This window comes from Meleagris gallopavo, chromosome 12 (genome assembly GCF_000146605.3).
Source record: "Meleagris gallopavo isolate NT-WF06-2002-E0010 breed Aviagen turkey brand Nicholas breeding stock chromosome 12, Turkey_5.1, whole genome shotgun sequence".
Taxonomy (NCBI): Eukaryota; Metazoa; Chordata; class Aves; order Galliformes; family Phasianidae; genus Meleagris; species Meleagris gallopavo.
In genome coordinates this window covers 15,241,756-15,259,398 of record NC_015022.2, presented here as the reverse complement: position 1 = coordinate 15,259,398, position 17,643 = coordinate 15,241,756, and the positions used below count along the sequence as shown (strand labels likewise).

General features: G+C 37.2%; 3 long non-coding RNA genes across 4 annotated transcripts in view; 1 reads left to right on the top strand and 2 right to left on the bottom strand.

Annotated features, from left to right (window-relative positions):
* The window catches only part of LOC109369660, a 40,249-nt gene extending 31,939 nt beyond the window's left edge, over positions 1-8,310 (bottom strand). For both annotated transcript variants that reach the window (XR_004161089.1, XR_004161090.1), the window contains exons 1-2: positions 8,223-8,310; positions 3,959-4,987 (exon numbers count right to left, since the gene is read on the bottom strand). This is a non-coding gene — a long non-coding RNA (uncharacterized LOC109369660). The remainder of the gene's footprint in view (positions 1-3,958; positions 4,988-8,222) is intronic.
* On the top strand, positions 5,000-9,332 carry LOC109369661. The gene is made up of 4 exons (XR_004161091.1): positions 5,000-6,511; positions 7,122-7,282; positions 8,167-8,327; positions 8,420-9,332. It is a non-coding gene; the product is annotated as an uncharacterized LOC109369661 (long non-coding RNA).
* Positions 9,333-13,052: 3,720 nt separating this feature from the next.
* The window catches only part of LOC116217078, a 64,372-nt gene continuing 59,781 nt past the window's right edge, over positions 13,053-17,643 (bottom strand). The window contains exons 2-4 of the long non-coding RNA XR_004161009.1: positions 14,802-14,879; positions 13,821-13,887; positions 13,053-13,424 (exon numbers count right to left, since the gene is read on the bottom strand). This is a non-coding gene — a long non-coding RNA (uncharacterized LOC116217078). The remainder of the gene's footprint in view (positions 13,425-13,820; positions 13,888-14,801; positions 14,880-17,643) is intronic.

Below are 17,643 nucleotides of genomic sequence, written 5' to 3'. Positions count from 1 at the left end.
TTTTTTGGAACGACAAGAATTATAATTCCATAAAGGGCAATACAACATTCTTGCAATTTCCCAGTAAGTCATTGGTACCTTAGAGGTCAAATATAGTTCAAGTCTGCAGAGAAGTGAGACTGCCTACTTCCACTTTGCTGTCATCCACCTGACCCTAACCTGGTAAAAGCATCCCTAGTGGTGCCAAAAAGGCCCTTCTATTTTCTGCGTAGTAGCTACACTGGTCTTTCACATTTAAGGCTGCCAGATAAATGTCAAATTGCAATGTTCTTATGATGTTTAATGGGAACCAGGCTGAGAGTGCTTGAACTTGCTTCACTTTCGAGAAGTTTTTGTCACTTTGGCTGAGATGGAAAAACAAGTCTTAGATCAATAATGTACATAAATGAAATAAATTCACCGAGCTGAGCTTTCTTAACTGATTTGCTGCATGCTGAAAAACTGGAAAACCTTCCTAACTGCATGAGTCCACATTTAGTACAGAAATAGCTACAAGATTATTGTTCAGTGTTCTACAAAAGGCAGTCTAGCTCTTTTCTTATCTTGAGTGGGTAATATTAGAAACTTTCATAGTTGTTTTCATCACAGATTTTCAGGCTCCAAAACAGCTATTGCTGGGTGTCTCTATGTGCAGAACTACTTCAAACTATTTCTGCTGAGCTTGTTTTGCTGCTATTTTTTTTTCTTTTTTTGCAGTTTTGCTGCCTTCAAACACTGCATTAAAGTTGGAAATTATAAATTAAAGCAAGACCTATCTGTCTTCATAGATAATATAGCAATAGATTGCAAATGAAAGGAAAACTACAGCTGTGAATAAGTAACATACATACACAGAGATTAATTATTTGTTTATAAACCTTTTTAAAGAAATGTTAACATGAATATGGAAAAAGCACTGAGAAGGCTTTCCCATCATTATGCTGATGAAGACAGTGGTTGCTGACCTCTCTATCTTCACCATCAGATTCCTAAGTAGGGAGAGAAAAAAGCCAACACCCACCATTACTAAGAACTCTGGTCATTCAATTAACCTGGGAGTTGTTCAGGTAGTGAAGTGATAACTGCCACAGTAAAACTTCAAGGCCTATTTAACAGTTGTGGAGAGAAGAAAAGAGGTGCTTCTGCTGATCTCACCTAGGCTACTCAGCCGTGAATGCTCTGGATGTAGCACAACTGCTCTCCTGGATCCCTGCTTCTGATCCTATATGACTACCAAAAGACATCAGAGTGCCAATAAAAGCAGTAAAACACCAGCAGGATCAGCAGTAGGAGCAACAGCTGGCCAGATACAAGAAAGGAAATAAAAATGTACCATCTGAGGGTAATCAAGGGATTAGTTATGACTCATGAGCCACAACTCCTTTCTGGACAGGCTCCGGCTTTGATCTATCTGCATATGGTCCCTTGCTCTACTTCCGTACTAGAAAGAGCAAAAAAAAGAAACAAAGGAAGTAAGCATTAAATAGAAGCAGCAGGTACAAGATATTCAGAGCTATTTATATATTAACTACTTTGGGACAATTAGCTGGAGTTACTATTACATATTTTAGGATATAATTAAAATTCACTTAAGTATTTACTTTTGTAGAAGAGGTTAAAAAATTAATAAAGAAGAACATCATTCATTTACCTATGACTTTACCTAGGATGCTAGTAAAACCAGTAAGAGGTGGGGTAAAGGATATTTCAAAGGTTTTATGAATATTTTGTCATATTTCTCTTAATAACATTGCAACATGTGTTGAAAAATGGTAAGAACTGACATTTCAAAGCTGAATTTGTCTTTTTAGCTTTAATTAGCTCTAATTATTTTGAGTTTTAACTATGGGAGAAAAAACAGATCATTAGCTGTTTAGAAATTCTTTGCAGATCTTGGATGAATAAATTCCTAGAATACTTATCAAGTGAATAGAATTCTCTAAAGTTCAACACAAAAATAATTTTCCGGATCTCAAATCCTTTCAAATTTCTGTTATCAGAATCTTTTTATATCTTTGTGTTTTGTTTGGGATTTTTTTTTTTAAGTGATATTACTCTTTTCAGGGTTCTCTTTCTTGTACATCCAAGAATTGCACTTACCCTCTTGTACTGTTTGCTGTTCGATTACGATTATCATGACAATTTCAGAAGTTCATCCTTTACAAACATAATCGTTGATTACATAATGACTCCACATTTACATGTGGGTAATGCAATGTAATCTCCATAAAACTACATAACTAACTCACCCTTATTGTCGTTTACAAATTGTCACTTCCAAATTCTATTTGCAGTTTTATATTTTCTACAAAATATTTCAGAGAAGTGAATAACTTTGAGGTAAATAAAGATCTGCGTTGAACCACATTAAAAATGGTGATGTCTTGTTTCCAGGCAAATTTTGAGATAAGATAACCAATTTTAAATCTGCTTAGTAAGGGCTACATTGATTTTGTATTACACTTTTTTTCTTTTTTTTTTTAAGTAAGGCCATGCAGTATCAACATTTTCACTCTTAACATTTTCACTCTTTCAGAGCAGTTACTTTTACATGACAGAGTTGATATCAATTCTGAACTGTTTAATGGCATTATCAGCTTTGATGGTATTATGGTTTCAATTAGACCTGAAACTAGTTCACAAACATGTAGGAGTCTTTTTCCGATTCCATCACACACATTTCAACTCCTCCTACAGGTTACACAATGATGCAAATGTAGATTCCAATAACAACAGTATAGATATGTTCCATAGATGCCAAATATATAGATAGCCCATAAATAGACAGTATATATTTAGCCTCTACTTCCACCATCCTGTGAACATAATGCCAGAGGGAATAATTAAGGGGCAAGATTGGATGACCTAGACAGTGGCTGACCCACCCGACAGGCTTTCAGACTGAATTCTCTGGTCTGCTAAAGAAAGCCTCACAAAGTGTCATTAAAGCAGCCATGGAAGACAAGAAGAGAGTTCCCTAGCGACTCTGTGATGATGTAAGTCTGTCAGAGATGGCTCAGCTATTTGCCATCACAAGGCATTTCCTGCTTCCAGTATAAGAGGACAGTCATAAAGTCATATACGGAAGGCAGAATGAAACTGAATGTAGTGACCTTGCTACCTTTGGTCTTTCAACAACAAAAGTAGACTTTCCCCTTTCTAATCAAAACCATGTGAATGTGAATCTTTAAACCCTTGTGGTTTCTCACTTTGTTCTGTGGCTTTGACATACCAAGAAAATATGCCTTGATGGCCTTATTATCTAAGCAATAAATCTATCGTAAGCAACAGTCTGTCAGTCTTCTATTAAATCCAATCATGAATCGATTGCCTATTTTCAAAATTGTCATCTGTCACAACCCAGCCCAAACAAGCTAATTGCCATCTGTAAATTTATTTGGTCTCTCTGATCCATGTGTTCCAGAGTCACTCTGTTGAATTTATCCCAAAAATACTGCACGGAGGCAGTATTGGGTTTTGACCATTAGGTTCTGCATGGAGATACAACTCAGTTCACACTGGCTAGTCATCAGATACTAAAAACTTCTGTTTGCTGATTGATACACTCTGAATGGCATCTGCAAATCTACTTCAGAGATTAAAGTCCCTGTGTCAATTCATTAGTCACCTTCTCTTTATCATTGGGAAATGTAAAACAGTAAGTTTGCAGGAAATATATTCATTACTAGACCCCAGCTGGAGCCTTTTAAGATCAGGGATTAAAAAGCACATACACTCACTGTTTCCAATTAGGCACAAATGCCCTTCTCTTCTCTCTTCCTCAGCAATCATATGACTTCCTCCGCATGTGACTAAAATGACACATTTTGGCAAACTAATTGACAACTTTTTTTTGAGAAGATGATAAATTCATCTAATTAATTTCTGTCGTGAGTTAACTTCAGTTACCATGCTCCCACAAAGACTCTTTTGCAGTACCCCTTTTTTCACAACACCTCTTAACCCTTTGTGGCGTGACCTTTGCCTGTGCTCCTCCTTTGCAATTCCCAGCTCAGAGACAGAGTGTATGACACAGAGGTGAAGGTAGTTAGGTCTAGAAAACATAAACAAAACCAGAAACATCACAAGCCCTGTTGTCATGCAATGAACAATCAAAAGGGTTCCAAGGTTCTGCAGCAGTCTCCAAAAGCCATGTAAGGCAGTACATCAAATCTCAGGCATGAATAGTATGAAATCTTTCTCTCATCACTTTTTTCACCACATTTTTATGACTGCACGTCCTGTATTTTAAGTGCCTGTGTTCTTTTTCTATTTCAAAGTCATGTGACTTATTTACATACAATCCAGTTTGCTTTGAAGAAGGTCATATTTTAAGGCTGTTTAAGGAAACTGTCTGCCAAGTTCTGCCTTACGACTAAAGCTAAATTCCAACAGACACTCACTCAAGACCCTGGTAGAGTCAATGAGACTTCTGCAACTGATCATCAGGTTTTCAGTCCTTAGTATACTGCAGTTATTTCTTTCTTCCAGCAGGTTTTATAAAGTCTGATTTCAAATGCAAAATGTTACAAAAAGCAGATGTTAATGCTTTTCTTTCTTGAATGTCTGACCAAACTTACTGAGAAGAAGGAACTGATGTACAATTTTATTCCTCTTACTTTCGTTAACAGTCTTCTGCTGCAACTTGTCTAGATGCTTTGTGACCAATGCTGGTCTTTTCTCTTTTTTCTCACTGACATGCTCTTGCCAAGGATATCATTATGACATTCTGTAGTAACAAGCATTCTTCTGTTCAAATTTATATCAATTAGTTTGGGACAGTAATTCAATTGGACGGCCCACTGGATTTTGAAAGACTTGCAACGATGTCAAAGTGGCGACCTTTTTCCTCTAGTCTCAGCCAAAAGCCATTTTTTAACAAGGAGCTCTTGAAAAGAAATGCCACTTTGATAATTAGTTATTGATCACGGACAATGCAGCGACGAATACCATCGGATTAGCCAGACGCCAGTGGGTCGTGACACTAGAGTTTCCTTATCGCAATAATCTATGAAAAAAATATAGAATAAAGGTCATTAAGTCTTCTTTTTGGGCAGCACAACCTAGATAATTTCACTTCCTTATTAACAATAAAAATATCAAAATACTTTGAATGCACTTAGTTTTGTAACGAACCTGTTAAACTAACTTCTGTCTAAAGAAAACTGTGAAGTTCCATCATTATGCAACTGTAGTTAAAATAATTTTGATAAATTAACGTTGCTTTGGCCAGCACCAGCAGTTCTACCTTACTGTAACAACATCATCTTTCCTATCCTTAAATGTCCATTAGTAAAAATTTTGGATTTGAGCATAAACCAGAGTAAAATTATAGACTTAAAAAACAATGGACTTTTTTTGTCTAATTTAGGAAGTACTTCAAGATCTGTCTGAAATTGCTTCATAGAAGTTATTTAATAGAGAAAAAATGACCAAGAATAATTTTATTGCACTTAGAAGTGCAGAAAAGAGGAATGAATCCATTAGTTTTAGAGTTTCTTTGTAGAATATTAATGAAACATACTTTTGCTGTGCAAGGATACACAACTGCCTGTACAGAAATTCTTGCTGATTTGAGAGACTATTAGGCAAGTAATACAACTATTTTTGAGGTGTGGGAGATAATGTTACAGCCCCACTGTAATTCAATTCTTGTAACACTACAGGTAATACCCGTCTATGATTGGACTACCTAGTATTTTACATTAATAAATAGATTACTTATACATCATCAAATCAGATTCAGCACAGGGCTTCTATTCATTTATAGGCTTGCCTAGAAGAGTTATCATTTCAGTGTTTCATCAAAGCAGATAAAAGCCATTATGGTCAGAAAAATAGAAGTCTGGTACATTTAGTGTATCAGAAGTCTGTAAGTCTAAAAACCAAACCTTAATTATTTTGTTTCTCATCTGTCAGAATTATTTTCTTAAAAACTGATGACTAATGATACTTAAAGTAGTGTAAGTAATTTGATGTTAGTCAATGTCCCCTAAATTGTTAATATTTATCCACTAACTATTGAATTATTTCTGTTTGTTTCAGTACAGAAAATGAAGACAGTGGACACAGAGACAAGAAAGTTCTCTTAAACTCAGAATTTTTTCGTGTTGATTTAGAGTCATATTTATGGGGAATGCAAAAAGAAAAAAACTCATTTTATTAGACTGATCAACTTGTCAGGAACAGAATAATAATCTTTTCTTGTATTCAATGTTATTTTGTAAAGTTCATTGTTAATTCAGTGTCACTTTATTGTTATTAAATTACTGAATTACTAATAGTACAATTCATTACAAATTATCTTTTTGAAGACCTTCATTTTTATTCCATACTCTATATGAAAACATTCTAAAAATGTATTTGAGGTAACAATTAGAACAGTTACTCATTAGCGTCATAAAGGTAATCTGTTTGAACTTCTGTGATTTGAAAGTTACTTCAGTTTATTGCAGTGACTGCATGGAATACAATCTTAAGCAGGAAACTGTGATTTCATTGAAGCTGGAGGGACGGTGTGGCCACCACAAAGGTAATATGACACAGAAGTTTTGCTGTAGGTGGATAAGGAAAATTCTGCAAGGTAAATGTTTTTCATCTTTTTCTGCTACTGTTTTTGCCATTAGAACTTAGAAATAAAACTCACTTTGAGGTGGCTAGTTTTCTGCCTATCTACTGTGAACTGCTGTTTTATGGTTCAGGTTAAGAGCATTAAAAGATTAATTGCAACATCATTCTGAGCTGTAAAGAAAGAAATCTGAAGCACTCCATCTGACAGCATACGGATGGTTTCTGTTCTTCCCAATTCTTCCTTAGATAAGTACAAAATACCTGTTATCACCTCCCTCAGATAGCCGATAGCACCCTTTTTTCACTATATAGATGAATATGTCCATCCTCTTATTTAACCACTGAGAGTTCACACTGCATACTGTAAGACAGATCTGTAGTGTACACGCACACATGGAGGGTCCCTTCTGGTGAGCCCATGAAAATGACAGATGCAGTATTCTGATGCAGTATACCTATCTGGCACCCAACTCAGTCCATCTATTCTAATCTTCTCTACTTTTAATTACTGGATCCTGAATATTTTAGAGATCTCTCTCTTTCCTCTGTCTTTCCTGACATGCGGGCAACAGAAGGACAGCAGATCTTACTTTTCTAATGGAGAAAGATCACAAATTCAGCAAGACAACTCATCGTTCATGATCACCATCTATAATCTCCAGAACTCTTCTGAGCAAGACATTGACACAGATCTGATCGTCTTTTAAATAAAGGATAATATACATCTATTTAGGTGAGTATACACCTTGCAATCTTGTCTCAGTTAATCACAAGGCAATGGCAAGACTGTCCGTCAGACTGGTTGTTTGCACAGATACCATGGTGATGGGCATGTGATAAGATACGGTTTATTTTTACAACAAGGCAATAACTCTTACTTACATATTTCCCCCAGGGTGTTCTGAGGACTAATCTGTTAGTGTTTGCTCAAATCTGTAAAAGGCCATATAAGTGCTAAGTATTATTATTATTACCTTATTACGGTATTGACTTTTACCACATTGAACTGCGGTACTTTCCTCTACTTACGTGTAATATCACCATGAAGTGTTTATACTCCGTAATGTAAATGTTTCCTTTTGAAGGTGAGTTGAATCACTTATTGTTACATGTGACCCACAATATAATTTATTTACATGAGCCAGGAGACTCTAAAAATATATTCTAGGGACCTTTCCACTTAGACTCACACTATTACATTCTCAGTTTGTCCTGAATGTTGTTTGTTGACATGCATTTCCGAAAACCTGTTTGGCCAATTCATACAGCCCTCTAGGGCCCTGTGTTTTGCTGCACCAGTAGGCATGCTGTCATTACTTTGGCACTGAAATATAGCTGACTGTAAAAGCTGGGTTGCTATTCTGTTGCTGAATTCACCTGATTGTGAATAGTCCTGAGAGCAAAGACTTAGCAACTGCACAAAAGTTCAACCTGCGGTCCTGTGCACTGATTAACACTTAAACCAAGTGCCAGCCTTCTCTCCCACATCCATGAAAAAAAAACAAAACCAAAACAAAATAAAACAACAAAACCAAAGCACAAAGCCACCTGATCTGTCAATTTTGCTCTTAGTATCCATATTCCAAGCTGACAGACATACACTCTCCTCCTCCCCAGCCCTTACATCTGGATCAATGGGGACAGGCTTTCCACCCCTCAGAAGATTCACTTACATTAAGTGGCGAGGTGGAAGCAGTGAATGAACAATAGACGGCTGTCAGGCTCGACAGCAGGGCATGGATGTATGAGCGTGGAGCTGACAGCGAGGGCCTCAGAGGGTAAACTGCTTTGCTGGAACTAATTAAACAGATGAAATTATTACATGAATATGCAGATGTTGTTTACATTTTACCATATGGTATTATTTCAGGTAATAACTCGCAGGAGGATCCCTTCCTCTCATCAAGAGGAAATGAGTTGAAAAGGAGGCTCCACGTGTCACCTTTCAGTTGCTAGGCAGACATTGATATGGCAGTCTTCTCTCCAAGTCGCAGGGAAACTCTTCCCCTTTTAGCTATATAAAACCAAGAAGATTTGCATTCTTCCTACTTTGCAGTGCTGCAAGAGAATATCTTTTTTAAGCATAAGTGTTGGGGTTGCAACATTTTTTTCATTATGCACAGAAGGCATGCACTTTTCCAAATGTTCATTCCCAGTGTCTGTTTTATAACCGAGATGCTGCTAATCCAATAGTCCATGGGTGAGAACTGACAGATCTGTCCAAATATGTAGAGGCTGGATGTCTGACATTTCTGTAAAGCCTGACATGTGGCTGTGCTGGTTAGCATTTACTGCTTTGCTAACCTGAAGTGTTGATAACAGAATCATTTCTTTTCAGTAAGTTTCCATTCATCATGCTGAAAAGGTTGCTCCCTAGAATTATAGAGGCACAGGACTAGCATCTCCAACACCATAAAAATTACGAATTGTATTTAGGATGGGCAGCCAGCTAGAATACGACCTGTCTAAATTGCTGTATAACCCAAAGATATATACTGAGAACAATCACCACTGCAACAGTTCTAAGAAGTGTTAACTACAGAGGGATGGCAGTGTCAGATCATAGTCAATGCAGTGCTGGCACAGTTTGTTTAGGGAGCTACTCATCACTACGTACATTCAGAAAGGATAAATGTGGAAGTGTAGTTACGCTGAATGCATCAAGTTAATTACAAAAGCACATCCCAAATTTTGAACAAAAGAAATATAGATGTAGCTGCTGAACAGGACTAACAAAGGATGAACAGATATTTTTGCTGCAAATTCTGCTTCTTAGGGATGAACATGCAACTGTCCTGTCATTTTGTTACTAAAATTATTCAAAACTTCAATCTTAAAACAATGTAATTTTAATATTTTTACAGGCTGATTCAGCATCTCATTTCTGCAATGACTATTTTCATATCCTCTAAGGGATTAACGGCACCAGTATTTTGATAGATACACAAAATATTTTTGTATTACTCTATTATTGTATTACTCTAAATGTTCCTAGCTGGTACGTGGACTGACTATATTGATTTTTCCCTAAAGACTCAGATACTAGATATGTTTTTATAACTCATGGATAAAGAATAACTCCAAGTTACATCACCACTGCACTGACAGACTGGTTGTACATTGCCACTGATACTTTTGGCTTCCAAATTTCTTTCTTAGGTACGTCATCATTTTAATACATCATTAGGGTCACTGGTGACCTATATCACTTAAGATGCAAAGACATGATGTCAGTGGTGCAAACTGTTGTCTCGATTCAAGCTATCTTACTGTATTTTTGAAATAAGATAAACATTTTTTCTTCACCATGATCATCCATGTAAAAATACCACTGAATAGCCAGAATAAATGCCTCTGGCCATTCTGAGAGTATGAATTTAAGAACAAACAAACAAACAGAAACAGTCTTGTCTCCTTGACTTAGAGATAGACAGCTTTATATGCAGTCAGTGCTATAAGTTCAGAAAGAATTTCTTTGACTTTGTCTTCTAACATTTAGTGATGTAACATATATATCAAAACAAACCAGAACAGATCACTTTATATACATTCCCTTTGGAGAGAAGGTGAGAAGACAAACACAGAGCAGATGTTAGTCATGCTTAACGTACTACTGGAGGGTACTTGGATGCTAAGGTGATGATGGCAATAGAAATGAATGGAGTCTTCTGCAACTGCTATTCTTAGCTGACAAAAAACGCAGTGAGGAGTGCTTCATTCCTCTGTTCAGCAATGCACTTCTTAACAACCAAACACTGAAGGTAAGCACTCTGGATTTTCGTCAGGAAACTAGCACAAAGAATAGCTACTGCTTATTACTGACTTGTTTCCACTTCTCCCTCCCCATTTGGTATTGTTAAAAGCTGGCTTTGATCACTCAAAAACACATTCCTATACAATAAACTGAATCAGTGCAGCAGTTGGAAAAAATTCTGTAAATTCCTACAGATTATCTTGTCAAAGTGTTTGCCCTTCTTCTTTTATTCATTATATTGCAATGTCATTATATGAAATATAGACTATTATACAAAGACATTTTGTTTCAGAAAACTACTATTTTTTTTAACTAGAATATAGTACTCTGGACTGCAGGTTTTTTGCTCTTGCAGGAGTTCAATTTATCTCATCCCTTCCATATACCATTCCTTTCCTGCTAACAAAGTCACCAAAAACTGCAGAATAGTTTTGATCTCTGGTTATGAAGCTCTGTGTATGCTCACAATGTACCTATATTTCCTGGTCCTACTAAAAAGAGCCTGGGGGCAAAAGGCAACAGCATGGAAATAAATTCAAGAACTTGAAGTATTAGAGAGAAGAGAAGAACTTGCTGCGAGTGATCAGAGGTGTGGATGAGGGAACAAATGAAACAAGAAGTGCTACAACAGAAGCTGAGAATGTCCTGTTGTTGGCATCACAGGAGGTGGAGAGCGGCTGCTCGCAGATCACTGAGCAGGCACTGCCTGAGGCTGCTACTGCTGAGCAGAAATCATGATACAGATATTATTAATAACAGTATAATGGGACTCAGAGGTTTTTCGATGGTGTTAGAAACAGCAAATGAGACAGCAGATGAGTCCTGAGTCCTGGAGAACAAGGTTCTCCTTTATGCCTTATCATCATTTCCCATTTACCTCCAAGACAGGCTTTCTACGAGTCTGTATTACTTAATTACTGTATTCAATGCTCTACATGTTGCATAATCTGAATATAGACTAGGTAAGTAATGTGTAAATGCAAGAACACACATATATATATTTAAAATTTCTACAATTTGATTTTTCTTTCTCCTATTTACTTTAGCAGTGAATCATGACCAGTTATTTACTGGATCTCTCATCCACACTCACTGATCTAAAAACCTCTGTCCAGCCTTCTGGTTATCATGCTATTCCTTTAATATCATTGTATTGCTCTCCTCAGCTCATTGTTTGGGTATTGTGAGGTCATGTGGACAAAACTGTTTGGAATATATCCTGAACATCATAGTTAATATTAGAAAGAAGATAAACTTTACTTTTATTTGCTCTTATTCCAATCTTCTTCTTCCAAGAAATTATTCCACTTGGCAACCACAAACATGCAAACACGGCAAGGAATACAATTAAAGGCAGCATGTTCATCAAGCATCTGTGACACTTAGCTGTGACTTCTTACTGCTACCAGAAAATACCAGTGAACAAAAGGCAGCACGATACCTATTTATTGTCTTAACACCTGATTCTTTTCCAGGATTTTGTACTTCAGTTTGTTGCTACCTGATGTTTAATCTTTCTCTGGTGCATCCAAAATAAAGTAAATTGAGTCATAGCAAATATGGATTTGGCCAGAGGTGTTTTGGATGAAGGCCCAAACCTAAAAGAATAAATAATTCAGAAAACTTTGCACTCTATTGCACACTACTGTGTGTTCTTGAAATGGAAAAGCCACAATTATGTGACATCTCACTTGTCCAAACTTCATGATGATCTGTTTGTTTTAAAGAGGAAAAACTAATACCAGTCCTGGAATCATGCCACATTGATTTCCATTGTAGTATTTCACTTTAATAGACAAGATTTGCCAACTAGGATTGGTTTTGCCTTGATTTTCCAATTTTTTTTCCAAATGTTCATTGTTGCTATCCAGGGGGAAAGAAAGATACTTTGAGTTCTGTGTGTTATGAAGAACCTTTTAGCAGGTTGTGCTAAATTCACAAAGTAAAACAGAGTATCTGAACAATTTTTTCATTGCCTAAAACATCATTCTCAAAATTTCAAAGTCTTTTTGTGATTACATTTTGTTTTTCCTTCAAGTGAAAGAATCTCAGATTCCTCCATTGAAAAGATACTTCTTGCACTATCTGAGGAGGAGAGAGGGTTTCAGATGTGAAGAGTCCAAAAATTGCAAATACAAGAGAAAAAAAAAAAAGATTTAGAAGTATTTTCACTTAGGGAGAGGTTTAAGGACCAGACTTTGTTTGAAAGCCCATAAATCATGGCTCCTAATATTTCAGTAAACCCATCCTGCAAAGAATTCCACACACAGTCCCATGGAAACTCTCCAAGAAACCTGCCAGGACAACCTGGAGGAAACCCAGGGCTCTTCTTTCGCAGAGTTCAGTCTTGGAAGGAGCTAAAGGCTGGATGTCCGGGAAACTAAGTCAGCGTTACAGGAAGCATCTGTTCCTCTGCCCTTGGGCATAATCAGCTCCTCTGTGAAAGCTACCTTCCAAGAAAGAACCAGTGACAGAATAAGAGAAATGCTTTCACAATTGCTTGATGTTTTGTTCCCAAATAACTTGAATTAACAGTTGTGTCCCACTTTTCTTTTTGGGGTAGAATATTGTTGAAAGGCGAAATAAAGCTGTAGGAAGTGAAGTGATCTGCTTTTAGCATCCATTTTACCAGCTTCTGGCATCCTTCCTGCTGTTTAAACTGAAACTCTGCTTGTAAAGATTACTAAAAATTCTCCACTGAGACAAAAATCTATACAGAATCACACGTCTGAGTAGTTGCAATGTCCATTTCACTCTGAAAAACTTTATCTTAGGAATAGTCTAGAGGAGTCTAGAGAATCAGGAACAGCAGAAAGTTGTAATCTAAGCAAGATAAGAGGGAAAGTCTGTCCAATGATCATAGCCATATGACATGCTCTAGGGGAACATATCATGCAGCCCAGGTATCATTCAGGTAGTAGCACTAGAAGTCCCTCCATCCCATCCCCAGTATCTCCATGGTTCACTTCAAAAGGTTTTTCATCTGAAATTTAGTTGTTGAGAAAAATAATCCATAGACATACCAGTATACAATCAATGACTTCTTATAAGCTAATCCCTTCTTTTCTTCCTGGAGATTCATAGGCCATCAATGGTCTATGCAAGGTTCAGCTTCCCAGACCTGCAGACAGGAAAACTCAGAATCTCAGAATCACCAAGGTTGGAAAAGACCTTCAAGATCATCCAGTCTAACCACCCACCTATCACCAATAGTACTCACTAAACTCTAACTCTCACTAAACTTTAGATTTGCTTTTCCAACCAGGTTACTCACTTTGTTTAATCTCATCAGAGATAATCATTTAACCAAGGTTACTTGTCGTACTTAGACATTTCTTACTTTACTAGTATACAACTATATAAACAAAAACAAAACACAACCTGTATGTTTTTGAACACTGCAGCTTGCAAGTAAGGCACATACTTTAAGACTGACTGAATGAAAAGCTCTGAAAACAGACATAGGCACTCTTCAGCTGCAGAAGCGCTACCAGGAGAGCACAGCAGCCTCACTGACCTGGCATTTGGTTTAGCAGAGTTGCCATTGTGTTGACTCTTCAGGGCAGAAAACAAACTCTCGGACCCTTTTGAGCACAAAAGCACAGTAAACATAAGCCTTTGGAGGTCGTGTCAAAAACATTTCCAGTGTGAAAATGTAAGAAAATCTTTGTACATGTACCTCTACATGCTACTGTGCAACAGAAATCTGTATAAAGACTTGTAACTGCAAAACTCAAGCTGAAGCTTTATCACAGGCAGCCTCATTTTACTGAAAACAACCCCGTATTTGTTTTTCACTGGTACCACTCTCTGCTCTGTGCCACACAAAAAGTATGTCTTTGAAATTACCTGAGTACTGATTACATAATAGATATTGCAAAACTGGGACAGTTGCACAGCTCATCAGTCACTTGCACAGAAAACATTCTCCTTACCAGCATTTTTCAAACAAGCTTCAAAAAGAAAAAAGATATTTTTTTCACAGAAAGAAAGAAGTGCTGAAGAGCTATCTTTATTATGTTTCTACTCGTATACAATCACAAATACTCTAAAAATATTTCTGTATTATACATAGTAACTACTGCAACTGTTTCTGCTTTGTCAGCATCCACTCAATTTTAGATTACATTTTAGCATTTCAGGAAAAAAGACATTCAGGTAAAATGGAACTGAGGAAAAAGTAATATGATTAGGACAATTTATATTTGTAACAGCTGTGAATGTGCTTGCTAATTCTTTGATAAGTTCTTGTTACCTTTCACTTCCCAAATGAATCTACACAAGTATAAAACATATTGGAGGCAGATGCTGCAGCAGATGAACATGTTTGCCAAGTGGTATTTTGTTTGGTTTGGGGATGGGTTTTTTTGTTTGTTTTTTTTTTTTCATTCAGGTATTCTTAACCTATAATGTTATGTGCACCAAATATTTCTTATTTCTGGCATACTTTATGCAACATTCTAGGACACAAATTAATAGAACTTCTCCTGATTTTTACCTTTCTTCTTCCATCTTCATGTTAAGCCTCATCACACAGCCTTTACTCAGGTGAGTAATATCACTTACTCCAGTGGCACTAGAAAAAATAGCAATAAGATTCAATGAGCTGTAGAATCATATCACACTTGAGCCAATCCAGTGAAGATTTGCTCTTGATCTTCCTAGCTCTGAAACATCATATTGGAATATAATAAAACAAGAAAAACCTACTTCAAGACAACCAAATTTGAAGCTGAGCTTCTTTTAAAGCAACTCACATACAGGAACTCAGCACTTCCACTGTTCCATTCATTCTTAGGGGTGACAAACACCTGGAAACCTTTACATTCATTTATTACCTTAATTGCATAGTTTTGTGGTTTTATACTCTCCCATCGCCCAAAAAATAGAATACTTTTTACTTGAAGTTAATTGGATATGAGTTTCATGTTCTCTCTGATATTCACTTGTTTTACCCCTTAGAAGTCTGTAAGGGCATGAGTTAGTTGCTTTTAAGCTAAAGAGTTCATTCACATTTGTGATTATCATCTTCTGACATTCAAAAGGAGTCGGTTGACTGCATAGTGGACACAGAAGAGGGCACCAACTTCATGCATCATTTTTATAGTTGTTCCTATTTTTGAAATACATGAACATACACACATGTACATGCATGCATTTTTATGAGAGCATGCATGTAAGTAAACAACAGTGTGATACAAAAAGACTGGAAATGTTTGGGAGCTCAAAAGCAATATCTTTCCCTCTAAACTGCTTTATTACTGTCTTTTCCTCCCTCTTGGGCATGTGTTCAGCTGAGACTAGGCCAAATTGGCAGTCATTTTCAAAATGCTTGGCAGGCCCATGATCCCTGGGAGTTTTCAGCTGACATCTTTCTCTCAACCAGTCTATGCAAGGGTCAGTGGGAGACCTGACTCTCAGGCCCTGGCTTGCTCTGGCTGTGTCATGAGTCAGGACCAATATAAATTAAAACCTTAAAGCCATACTGTGAAGGCATTCTTTACCCCCTGAGGTATTTTTTTTCCCTGTGACAGACTGCCTTTCTACTACTTTCCTATTTTTCTATTTGTGGATAATGCATGGCCCTGTGAGGTGGAAAAAAGGAGAACAAGCTGGCTAAGAGAGAGTTAAACACCTACCAAATTTTTTCATATTTTTGGTAGATTTGTTGATGCTCAACAAGCAGTAGTGAAATAATAATAATACTAGGGGCTGCTTATCACTTACAAACAATAGTCCAATGACAATATTCACACTGACGGAAAAAATGGGAGTAGAAATTAATAGTGACAGTCCTGCAGGAAACAAGGAAGAAATTGGATACCAAGTTATAAAATACAGACTAACCCAATAGGCACATGCTGCTGTTATTATATTAATATTGTTAAAAATATCAAAGCACTTTAAAAATGGAATTGTACTGTAGGTAGATGGACAGTATTATTTCCACATTCTTTTAAATAGAAATTTTCACTTCTTGTTTGGCTTGAAGGCATGGATGTAATTTGTTGCTCAAAAATCACTAGCTGAATGCTGTGAAAAATAAGACTCAGGATTAAAGTCTTCCCATCTGAAGGACAGAATCAGGCTACACCGAGAGCTCTGTTATTAACCAAACCATCTGAGTCACTGCAGACATGGATTCCACTGATGTTCAAAAGTGGGGTGGGCCATGTTTATTTAGTTAGTTAGAGAGCAGGGAGAGATTGCTTTTCCTCTGTGCAAAAATAAATGGAGGAAACCTAACAAAACTCATGTAAACAAAGAAATACATGTGAATCTCAAGAAGTCTCACTTGCTGATGAACCTAATCCCACAGCCTTGGGTCACACAGGCACAATCCCTCTGAAAAAAAAGTTGCTGGATGACTATATATAGATAAAGTGCTCAAGATGAGCTCTAAAACACAAAGAGAAAGACCACAATATTCTTACTGGTGACTAAGGGTGTTACTGCAGAAGCTGTTTTTTCTGCTGTGCTCATAGAGCACCAAGCATGGTGGAGGATGAGCCCTGATGTACACCAAAGAGTATGAATAACCACAGTGCTTCACTATAGCACTGTAGTTTTGTCTGAATTCAGAGAACTAGTCTTCAGATATCAGCAAGAGAGGGAACAGCGTGCCCAGGGGAGTGCGGAGGAACAGGACAGTCATACACATAGCTCCTTCTTCAGTCCCCAGGTGGATGCAGCGAAAAGCTGCTGCCTTTTCTTCTCTCCCCTCTCAAATGTCTGTACCCTAGGGCAGGTGAAAGAGGCAATACAAACAAGGGCCTTCCTAGCTCAGCACACAGCTGTGTTCCATCCTGATTCAACTGACCAAAAGACCTTCTCAAAACCTACAAAGCAACGTGCTCCGTTGTCCCAAAGGCTGTTTTCACTGTTCTTTTTCATTTGATTACAAACAAAAATAACTGTTCTCTCAAAGTGACTTCAAGCAAAGTCACCAGCCTGTTTCTTTCAAGTGGGTTTCTTACTGCGAATAATTTCAATCTCTGTTTTTAGCAACGATGTGTTTCCTCCTACTTCAGCTTTCTCTCAACACTCAGCGAGCCAGACTTCCATTTTCTACCAGACACCCAGCCTGGACTTAATAAGCAATGAGGGTAAAATATCCACTCTTTACATGTTGGGTATCCTGAGGTACATACAAGCATCGCTCTAAGATGTGATAAAGTAATCTAAAGCTGGGCCCGGCCTGCCAGATCAGGTCTAAAGGGATTTGATTCAGTGTCAAAACCTTTGGCTCAGGAGGTCACCCTCTCTTCTTGCTTTTCTTATAACAAAGGCAGAGGGTTGCAGGGGGGAAGGGCTTCCTCTTCTTTTTTTTATTTTTTTCT